Source organism: Mesocricetus auratus, unplaced genomic scaffold (assembly GCF_017639785.1).
Source record: "Mesocricetus auratus isolate SY011 unplaced genomic scaffold, BCM_Maur_2.0 Super-Scaffold_100003, whole genome shotgun sequence".
In the NCBI taxonomy this organism is placed as follows: Eukaryota; Metazoa; Chordata; class Mammalia; order Rodentia; family Cricetidae; genus Mesocricetus; species Mesocricetus auratus.
The window spans coordinates 17569895-17581444 of record NW_024429188.1 but is presented as its reverse complement, the minus strand read 5'-3'; the positions used below and the strand labels follow the sequence as shown (position 1 = coordinate 17581444).

Genomic DNA, 11550 nt, shown 5'->3' with positions numbered 1-11550 from the left:
ATCAGTACAAATAACTTGTAACTTCTTCAAAAATCAAGGTAAATTTGAATAGCAGAAATGGTTGAAAATCGATTAGTGATATCAGGTTAGAAGTGCCACTGTTCACTGTCTCCAATCCTTTTGACACAGTGACATGGGACCAGAAGTTGAAATTTCTTCTTACCTTAAGACTGCTACAAATTTTAAGAATTTATACATGCATATAATATATTTTGATCAAATCTCTTCCCTTCACCACCTCCAATTCTTCCCCTATGTTTCAAGTGCCTCCTTATGTGCATAGGTGTAGGCATGTCTACTGGCGCATGGGTACCTTCTCAGGGCCACATACATGAAGAAAACTGGCTACCCGCCCCACCCCAGCAGTCATCAATTGCCAATAACTCCTCAGCTGAGTGTGGGACTTCATGAGCCCTTCCCTTCTCCATACTGGAATTCTGCCTGGCTTCATCTTATGCGGATTTTGTGCATAGTTAACAGCTGCTGTGAGTTCATGTGTGCACCGAACTACCCCTGTGTTGTTCAGTAAATACTGCTTTACTGCAGATGTTCTCTGCCTTTAACTCTTACCATTTTTCCATTTCTTCTGCTATAATACTCAAAACTTGTTAGGAGAGGATGTGATGTATATGTCTTATTTCAAACTGAACATTCCACATATCTTATTTTCTGCAGGTTGACCAGTTGTGGGTATCTATGTATGCTGTCTAATTTTATCTCAACTTGATATAGGCTAGAATCTTCTGAGAGGAGGAGACCCCAATTGAGAAAATGATTCCATAGGATTGGGCTATAGAGCAAGTCTGTAGACCATTTTCTTAATTAGTGACAGATGTGGGAGGGCCAAGCCCATTGTGGGTGGTGCCCTCCCTGGGTTGGTAGTCCTGGCTTCTATAAGAAAGCAGGCTGAGCAAGCCAGGGGAAGCAAATCAGTAAGCAGCACCCTCTATGGCCTCTGCATCAGCTTCTGCCTCCAGGTTCCTGCTATGTTTAGTTCCTGTTCTGATTCCCTTCAATGATTGACTATGATGTGGAAGTGTAAGCCAAATAAACACTTACCTTTCCAAGTTGCTTTTGGTCATTGTGATTCATTGCAGCAATAGAAACCCTAACTAAGATACTATGTTCATCACCATGTCCTGCAAAAAAAGGAGCTTCTCGGATGAAGATTGGCTGATGAAGTAATCTACAGCAATAAGGGAAGAGTTTAGGTGGCAATTTATTCCTCTGTCAATTTAGCAAAATAATAGTATTTACTTCTCTTTCAGGGCCCATGACCTAGCCAGGCATGTTGGTTCGGTTAAAAATAACAGGTATGAGATCTTTCTTGTGCAGCGGGCTTTAAATCCAATCAAAAAGTAGTTACTGCAATACCATCTTTTTGCCACTGTTGCACCAGTGGACATGTCTTGCCAAGCCTGTTGTTATTGTAGTTCACTGGGTTCACAACTGGGTAAGGCTGTTGCAAATTTTTATCTCTGTTAGCATGCATAGAACCCTTCAACACTATAAAAGCTATTGAGTAGAGATGAAGCTTCCAGGTTAATAGAAGCTTGATTACTCCATGTTCTATGACTCAAGTAAGTGGTATCTTCAGCAATAGGACCCTACCATCAATTTCTGGAGGGTAATGCTTGAGGTGGGACCCCCCCTGCACTGACTAGCAACTTGAAAAGAGGTAACCATTGCCTGGCACTGGCTTTTTATTTGATAGCCTGTGGTGTCCGGGTGTCTATCACAGGGTAATTCCTTTTAAACTGCACATAACTCTGCATATGTGTATATTTCAGGAATCTTCTAGTAGTAGGTTTCCATATGGCTTCTCCAAAGCTCCTTTTGTGTTAGTTATCACTCCCTATATTCCCTCCTCTACCCAGGCCTCCTCTATCCAGCCCTCGCATTTCTTAACCATTTTGACCTTTTCATATCCACTTTTCCCTTTCTCCCCTACATACCATCTGTGTTCCAGTTTCCTTCCATTGAAATCTCCTTGCCTTCCATGGACATTCCAATTTAAAAACACTTACTTAAAGACTCAAAACCAGAATTCATACATAGAACATACAACATTTGTCATTTTGGGTCTGGGTTTTCTTACTCAGAATGATTATTTCCAGTTCCATCCATTTGCCTTTGATTTTACTATTTTTACAGCTTAATAATATTATATTGTGTACTTAATTTCCTCAACTCATCAGTTAGTAAACATCTAGGATTTTTCCATTTTCTGGGAACAGCCATGAACATAGGTGAACAAGTGTCTCTGTAGTAGGATGTAGAGTCTCTTGGGAATATACTAGGAGTAGTATAGCTGGATCACATAGTAGATTTATTTCTGGCCTTTTAAGGAACCTCCACATTGATTTCCATAGTGGCCGAACCAGTTTACATTCCTATAAACAGCAAATAATTGTTCTTTCCTTACATCTTTGCCAACATTTGTCTTTTTTTGTGTTTCTTATATTAGCCAACTTGACTGTGGTCAGATACCATCTCGATGTAGTTTTAATTTGTATTTCCCTGCTGGCTAAGAATGCTGGATACTTTAAAAAATATTTCTCAAACACTTGTATTTCATCCTTTGAGAACTCTGCCTGTTTTCTTGATGTTTAGTGTTTTGGGGTTTTGTTGTTGTTGTTGTTGTTGTTGTTTTGTTCTTAGTATATTCTAGATATTAACCTTATGCCAGATATGTAGCTAGTAATTATTTTTCTCAATTTTGTAAGCTTTCTCTTCGCTCATATGATGGTGTCCTTTGCTTTTTAGTTTCATGAGGCCCTGTTTGTTAACTGTTCATCTTAATGCCTGTGCTACTGAAGCCCTGTTCAGAAAGTCCTTTACTATTTGTGCAGGTTTAAGCATATCCTGTTTCTCTTCTACTAGATTCGGTGTTCCAGGTCTTATGTTGAGGTCTTTGTACAGTGAGAGATTTGGGTCTATTTTCCTTCTACATGTAGCTATCCAGTTTCTGAGGAATTACACAAAATTCTAAATACAATATTTGCAAACTGAACTTGAGCATATCATAAAGATCATCTACTACAATCAAGTCAGCTTCATCCTAGAGATGCAGGGATGGTTCAATGTATGTAAATCAAATGTTATACACTACATAAATGGAATAAAGACCAAAAGAATACAACTATTTTAAGGAAGTCATTCTAAACTTCAAAATTGGCATCTTATTGGAGAAAACTCAAATATAGGTGATTCGTAATCCAGGCAAGTAATGGGTATATTCTATCTTTTTCCTTTGTTGTAATTGTTATCTAGTACTTGGATTTGTTTTTAATTTTTTGGCGTGTACTTGTAGTTATTCTTCAGGAGTTATCCATTTTGATTTTTGAGACAGTGTCTCTCACTTGTCTTAGAGCTCAAATGCAATGAATTGAATCAACTTTCAAATCATGTAACTTATTTTATTTTTTAATTAATATTTTAAAGTAGCACACAAATTAATGGGTTCCACTGTGGCCTTTACATACATGATATGTATCCATTTGGCTGATTTCCTTCTTTCTCTCACTTCTGCTTTCATGTATTCCACTACCTGATTGCCCCAATTTATATTATTATTGCTGTGTCTATCCAGAAGAACAGAGACCTCAGGAAGCGAAGAACATATTTTGGGTTAGACATTTATGAGCAAGTTGAGTGTGCTATTGTAGGTCTGTGATCCTAGTACTTTGGAGGCTGAGGCAGGAGGATTATGGGAAAGCCTGGCCTATATTAGGAAGACCCAGTTACAAACAAAATTCATAAAAAGTGTAGATATAACTGGTCTGAGAAGGAGTCCATGGGCTCTTCTGGAGCCGTCTGCCTTGACCCTAGCGTTGTCAGGGCCTGCAGGCCCTTGGATTTCTCAGTGTGAATGGTCATAGAAGTTACATGGCCACCTCTCCTGTATAATGGTACCACTGGGCCTCTGTGTGCAATGGGTCAATAAACTAAGGGGCACTGGATTACTGTGTCAAAGTCTTGCTTGGTTCTGGCTCCAGGATGCTACAGATTCTTGAACCAAGAACTGGCACTGGGTCTTTTCCAGTATATCTGGTCCTCTGTAAAGTGTAGTCACAGCAGAGGCTAGGTGGGTGAGCCACCTTTTCTGGGAGCTGAGTGATAAGAACCAGAGAGTTGGTCCAGGATGATAATGATTAATTGGACGGCCTTTCCTCCATGGCACCTTCTTAAGTTGAGGCATGCTAGGAGGAGAGGTGTTGCCTGGTCTGAGATTGATCTGTCCTTCTCAGGAGTTACGTTGCTTGGAGCACATTGTGGTGTACCAGGATTAGATGAATAAATTAGGATCTGGGAGAGGAATCTGCAGGTGGAAGTAGGGAATTGGAGAATTGCAGGAGGCTGAAAGGGAGCCTTGAATGAGGGATACAGAAGCCAGCTAAAACATGTTGTTGAGATGATACAAAGTAGATGGGAATGCCTTAACTGTATGTGTATTGTTAGGCCCCAGACCTCTTCCATCTTTGTCAAGGAGAGTGCTAACTATATTTCATAAAATACCCAAATTCATAAAAATGTGCTAACCCCACTTCTCAGAGTTCTCTTTTGGGTACTATAAATGGATGCTAAGGATATTTAGCTATAGGATAAATAAACATTTTCTACCCTTCCTCTCTCTGTTGAGGTGAGAGTGGAGGGAGAGAGCTGGAAAACATGAACTTTCCTGCTTACACTTCCACAGAATGGTCCGCTGCTCGTTACTTTTAACTGTCACCTTGATACAACCTTGTGTCACTTGGGAAGAGACACTTAGTGAGAAATTATCTAGATCAGGGTGGCCTGTGGGCATGTCTGTAGTGGGTTGTCTTGATTATTAACTGACATGGGAAGGCCCACCCTGAATGTCAGTATCTTTTCATGGGCTGGGCCCTGAACTGTGTGAGAGTAGAGAAAAAGGTAGCTGGCCACGAAACAGCAAGAAAATATGTGTTTATTCTCTTGACTGTGGCTATGATGTGACTAGCTGTCCTAACCTCCCTGCACCAGTGAACTTCAGTTAGAATAGTACACCAAGGATACCATTTCCTTTCCTCTTTCTACATTGTTTTCTTGGTCAAGATGATATATCACAACACAGAAAGGAGAACAGGCCCCTGCCCAGAGCATCACTGGTCTTAGAAGGATGTCATCAGTGGCATCATTTGAGGACATCTGGAAAAGTTTTCTTTCCTGTTCAAAAACAGCACATTCACTGGACACAGAAGTGTCATAAATGCTGCAGTTTCTGTGAAGTATCTTGAAGATGTTAATGAAGCATTCTTATGTGAGGCAGGATGTTATATATTAATCATTTAGTTTTCTTTAAATGTCTTGTGTATCAAAGTGCTGAGTCACTCAGGCTTTAAACTTGGGCCCAGGTCCTTTCTCCTGTACCCACATTATCCCTTTAGGCTCAAAATGAAGAACAGGCCTTAAGAAGTAAAGGGGGCACTGTTATCATATGATGACACTTGAAGTTAGTTCTGTGTACCAACTGCTCAGGGGACATTGACCAATATCCTAGAGACAAGATCTTGACAATTTCTAAAAGGCCCAGATGTCATCCCCAGAATGCTGCTGTTGACAAGTGGCAGAATCTGAGGGATAGGGACTACTGAGAAGACTTTAAACCTTTGAGGTTGTGTTCTTGGAGTGTGCGGTGGGCCACTGGACTCCTTTTGCTTTTGGTTGTGAGGTGAGAGATTTTTCTGCTTCCAATAATTCTACCATGTTGTGTTGCCTTACTATAGGCCAAGGTCATGGGAAAATAAAACTACAAACTGGAAAGATGTTAGCTGAAAGAAACCTTGTTCTTTTTGTCTGTTTGTTTTCAAGACTGGGTTTCTCTGTGTAAAAGCACTGACTGTCCTGTTATTCAGACATCCACCTACCTCTGCCTCCCAAGTACTGGGATTAAAAGTGTGTGCCACCATGTCCAGCCTCAGAAACCTTGTTCTTAATGCATTGATTCTCTCATAGCTTTAATGTAGTGATAGAAAGCAAATATACAGCTGGAGTAGTTGCTATTATGCCACAGTAGGTAGAAACTAAGGAAGGATGCTGCCTATCAACCTACAAGGCACCCATTCTTCTCTGTTAAGAACTGTCAGTTCGAAAATGCCATGTCTACGCATGTTGGGAAATCTTGACTAGTGAACGTTTCCTTTATCAGCTAAATATTTTTGCTACCATATGGTAGAAAACTCTTTAAAGAGTGGGTTTGACACAGGGTTTTATGTTTCTAATAACAAATGTCCAGAAGAAGTTAGTCTACATCTGGTGTTTCTTTTAAGAAATTATTTCAAGATGTCTTCTAGCTTCCTACCCTCCATCTGTAACAGCTGACTGAATACATGAATACAAGGTGACTGCTATGCCCAATAATAATTAGGGAGAGCACAAGGCAAATGACATGAAACAGAAGCCTGTCCCCCTTGTCAGAAAAACAATTTCCCAGAATCCCTACTTGGAAGTATTTCTGTTGGTTTTCTTTCTTATTAGACAGAATAGAGTTTTGTGCAAGGGAAACTGTGAAAGTTAAAACATTAGCTAGTAATAGTGCTCCTGTAAACACCAAGGCTCTAAGATGCTGTCCCTATTAACACGGAAGCTCTAAGATACTGTCTCTGTTAGCATAACAATACTGTCCCTGTTATTATTGAGGCTCTAAGGTATTGTTCCTGTTGATATTGAGGCTCTAGGAAACTGTCCCTGTTAACACTGAGGCCTGAGGACATGGTCCCTGTTAATACGTAGGCTCTAGGAGCTGTCTGTTAATACTGAGGCTCTAGAATCTGTCCCTGTAAATATTGAGGCTCTAGGATCCGTCTGTTAACATTGAGGCTCCAGAATTTATCTCTGGTTACACTGAGGCTCTAGGAGCTGTCTGTTAACATCAAGGCTCTAGGACATTGTCCCTGTTAATACTGAGGCTCTAGGAAAACTGTCCTTACAAATATTGAGGATCTATAAGGACAACAAAAGCATATGAGTACTGGCAGCTTCTGCCTTACCTACACACTTGGAAATTAATCTTAGAAAGCTAAAGAATCTTAATTTCTTTCAATAGTGGGACATTCTGTATCATTTAAGAGCAAGTGTTAATTTTTAAATGAGGCAGGGAAGATGGCACATTAGATAAGAACCTATGTAAAAAATCAAGTGTGGTCATGCATGTGCCTGTAACCCTAGCACCAGTAAAACAATAGATGCAGAGACAGGAAGATTGTTGGAGCTTTCCAGGAGTCAGTGAGAGACCTGTCTCAAAGGATAAGGTATAGAGTAATAATAGATCAGGACACCTGAGATACTCCTCCGACCCCTACATATGTAGAGAGGTGCATACATGTAGACTCATCCTTCATATACATATATGCAAATGCAAATGATAGTATGAGTTGAGTTAACTATGATAGTGCACAACAGAGAGACTGAGAAGCTGACCTTTAAGTTTGGGTCATGTACTTGAGGTAGAAAGTAAACCTTCAAACCTTCAAGGCACAATGGCTTGTATCACCAAAGCTAGCTTTCTTTGGCTTGAGTCACTGCTGATTCTGCTCCATGCTGGGATTGTTGTGGAACTCAGACTGAAGGAGAAGCCAATGGTTGCAAAATGACCCTTGACCATTAGATATGACTGTTGATAGGAACAACAACAAAACAACCCCAAACCAGAAACAAAAAACATCTTACAACACATGATTTTCTTTTCAAAGATTCAGTTTGGATGTGATTTGTGCATTTTCCATGCATATTGTGTTGGCAGATGCAAGCCTTATGGCCTCCCTGATGTTCACTAGAGTGAGGATTTATAGACCTTCCCCCTGGGAGAAGGGGAAACCACACAGTATCCACAGCTAGTTTCTTCCTAGTGTATAACACTTTATAATAAATTCCCTTCAGGCTGTTCCTCAAATTTCTCTTCTTTTAATGAAAATGTTGGCTGTGAGGATGGAGCAAGTGAACCAAAATCACATCCAGGAAAAAGACAGCCCCAACATGCCACTTTAGTCACTCATCCAACAGCTCTTCTCTGTTTTCCTTCTGTGCACTAGGCTTTGTGTGAGCTACAAAAGCTCTGGCTACAGACGCCATCAGTAGCAACTAGAACAGTGGTTCTCAAACCATGGGTCATGGCTGTTTAGGGTGGCATAGCAGATGTTCTTCATATCAGATATTTACATTAAGATTCATAATAGTAGCAGAATTATAGTTATGAAGTAGCAAGGAAATAATTTTATACTGGGAGTCACCACAATATGAGGAACTGCATTAAAGTGACACGGTATTAGGAAGGTTGAGAACTACTGCTCTAGAATCTAGTGTGAGTAAGAAACGTCCTAGCAAGATGCATGGGTGGAGAATAGGAACTCAGGCTGGAAGGATGGAAATACTCCTGGGAGAGACGACACTTCAAAAGAGATACAGGTTATTTAGAGGAGCAAGAAAAGACAGGAAACAGCAGGGTGTAATTAATGGTGACCTGTTAAGATTCTTCATGGTGGCTAAGAAAAAAAAAGTCTAGTGTCAGTTAAGAAGATTGCTGCTCAACGCTGTTCAGTGTGATTAGACAAAATAAAGACAGAGGTTTCAAAAGGGAAACCAAGCATTTGTGTATGGTGCAATTATTGCAGATGATTAAAGAGTTCACATTTTATAATTACAGCTCCCAAGTGATTTTACCAATATTTCTATATACAAAAATCAGCGTAGAAAGCTGAATTTCCTATGCTTTGGTATCAAACTCTTGGAATTTTTTGGGTTTTTTAAACATCCTTTATCAGTTACATTTTGTTGCTGTGATACAGTATCAAAACCAAGGGGACCCACAGAAGGAAGAGTCTATTTGGGCTTATAGTTCCAGACCCATAATGCTGGGGAAGCACTGCAGCAGGGAGCCAGAGCACTGTTCCTAACATTGTTTAAACGTTTTAAAGTGTCTCCCTGATAACAGGATACAAACATCAGGTACTTAGGCAGAAATCTTACCAGAGATGCCCAAGAACTATAGAAGAACAAATATTTATAAACCGTAGCAACATTAAAGAAGATTTCAGTGTACAAATGGAAGAGTCAACGTTATCATGTCATTTCTTCTTAAGTCAATATAGACATTCAGTGTGATCCCCATGCCCTGGGATTATTTTCAACTTGATACAACTGAGAGTCACCTGGGAAGAGAGAGTCTTAGTTGAGGAATTGTCTAGATCACATTGGTCTGTGGGCATGTCTTTAGAACATTTGCCAATTGATGTAGGAGGGCCCAGTCCACTGTGGGTGATTCCAATGCCTGTCATGTGGGCCTGCCTTCTATAAGAATGCTAGCTGAGCATGAGCTAGTAATCAAGTCAGTAGCATCCCTTTATGGTATCTGCTTCAGTTCCTGCAGACTGAAGTGTGAGCCAGATAACCCTTTCCTTCCCAAGGTTTTTGTTTTTGTTTTTTTCCCACAGCAACCAAATGAAAGTAGAACATCCAGAAAATTTTCAACTGATTTTGTTGTTGTTGTTTTTCTGGGAACTTGTTGAATTGACTGTAAATTTGTAAGAGAATATAAAACAATAACAATGAAAACAAAAAAAAACAAGTAGATAAGCACTCTTGAAAGATATCATAGGATAAAATTTACTACTGAATCAATGGTCATTGGTTGAAAATACCACTATGAAACCAAATGAACTGAGGTTAGCCACAAAACAAAAACAACAAAATGATCATAGGAAGTAAGTTGCTGATGGAGACAGAAAGGCTTTGCATGGATTTCCTATGGAGGCCTGAATAAATGTATGTTTGCCTCAGACAGGGCACAGATAATGGGGCAGTGAAATGAATTCACCTAAGTCTAGCTTTGTAAATCAGTGACTGTTTGAAGGCTACATACATAGAAGCATTGGTGAAGGGGTACTCATAGGTGAGGGGGTCACTTACAGTAGTCATGGGTGAGGGGTTACTGGCAGGAGAATGGATGAGTGACTGTTTACGGGAATGCTGAGGGGTTACTCAAGGGAACATGGGTGAGGGGGCATTTAAAGCATGGAGGGCTAATTTTAGGAGCTTGGATCAGGGTTACAGGAACATGGGTAAGTGGTTGTTTACAGGATCATGGGTAAGGGTTCCTCACAGGAGCATGGGTGAGGGCTTTCTCATGGGTGAAAAGTCACAGAAGCACAGATAAGGAGTTAGTCTTCACAAGAGTGAGGTAGCCATGAAGGTAGGTAGATCACTGAAAACTGACCCTCAGCATGGGTCATAAGTGATGTCACTTAATAGTTGAACTTTCTTCCCTGACTTTCAGGCACCTCAATTGTTTTTTGCTAATATAGCATGGAGGAGGAGACTTGTGAGATGTAACATTCTGAGTTTGTGAGCCTCCTTCCTCTCTACAGGATGGCAAAGCTGTCCATTGGAGACAAACATGGGGTTAATATTCTGTGAGAAATGGATATGTAAGTGATCTAGCACATGGAATTGTGCTAAAAGAGACTCGTTTCTTCTGACACTTTAAGGAACTGAGAGTGGTGGTGTTGAAGTAGGAGGATGGTGTGAATTGAAAGTTGATGTGATTCTCACTTGCTGCTCTCTAAGGTCAATGAAGAAGTAGGAGGAAAAACTGATAACTAATAAGAAGGTTAATAGAAAAATAATGTATTATACCTTGGGTAAAGTCCCTGGAATGTTCATTCAGAAACTGAGGTCAAAAGAAGTTCCCTCACCAAGAAAGTCATTTTCTGAGCATCAGAGTACCACTGCATTTGAAGCTGCTGATATGTAGGCTGGGGCTTCTGTTTGAAGATTAGTATCTATCTAACAATAAGGATTAATACAAGAGTAGGACTAGGACATGGCAACTACTATTCTTTATGTTCTTAATTGTTTAAGATGGGGTCTTTTTTAAATGATCATGTCTTTAATTTCCTTTAAATTTTATTATTTTGTGTGTATAGGCGATTTGCCTGCATGTATGTTTGTGTACCATGTACATGCAGTATCTGTGGCGGCCAAAGACTATGTAGGATCTCTTGGAACTGAAGTTACAGGTGACTGTGAGCAACCATGTGATTGCTGAGACTTGAATCCTGCCCTCTGGAAGAGGAAATCTTAGCAAGCTGAGCCATCTCTCCAGCTCCCTTAAGATGGGGTCTTGCTGTGTTATACATACTGGTCTCAAACTCTTAGGCCCAAACAATCCTCCACATTCAGTTTCCTGTGTTGTAGGGACTATAGGTAGATGCTACCATGACTGACTGCCATTCATAGTATTATATCAACCCTGAAAAGAGTTCATCAGGTATGATCTATTAGTATCATTTTACTAGAACAAAGAAGAGTGATGCCCAAAATCACATAGCTAGTAAATAGTGGAACTGGAATTCCATCCTAGGCAGACTAGTCCCACAACCCACATCCTTAAACACTCAGCTGATATGTATAAAAGAGTTTGCAGGACAATAACTTAGAATTTTGTTTGAGGAATTCACCCTTTGATGAACACTGTAGTGTTAATGAGTAACACTGATTGATTGATTGAGTGATTGATTTCTTCCTTCTTTCCTT

At 40.1% G+C, this 11550-nt stretch overlaps 1 non-coding gene across 1 annotated transcript; it reads right to left on the bottom strand.

Moving 5' to 3' along the window:
* Positions 1–4397: 4397 nt before the first annotated feature.
* Positions 4398–4518, bottom strand: LOC121140111. Its single transcript, XR_005876942.1, has one exon. It is a non-coding gene; the product is annotated as a U6atac minor spliceosomal RNA (small nuclear RNA).
* Between the last annotated feature and the right edge of the window lie 7032 nt (positions 4519–11550).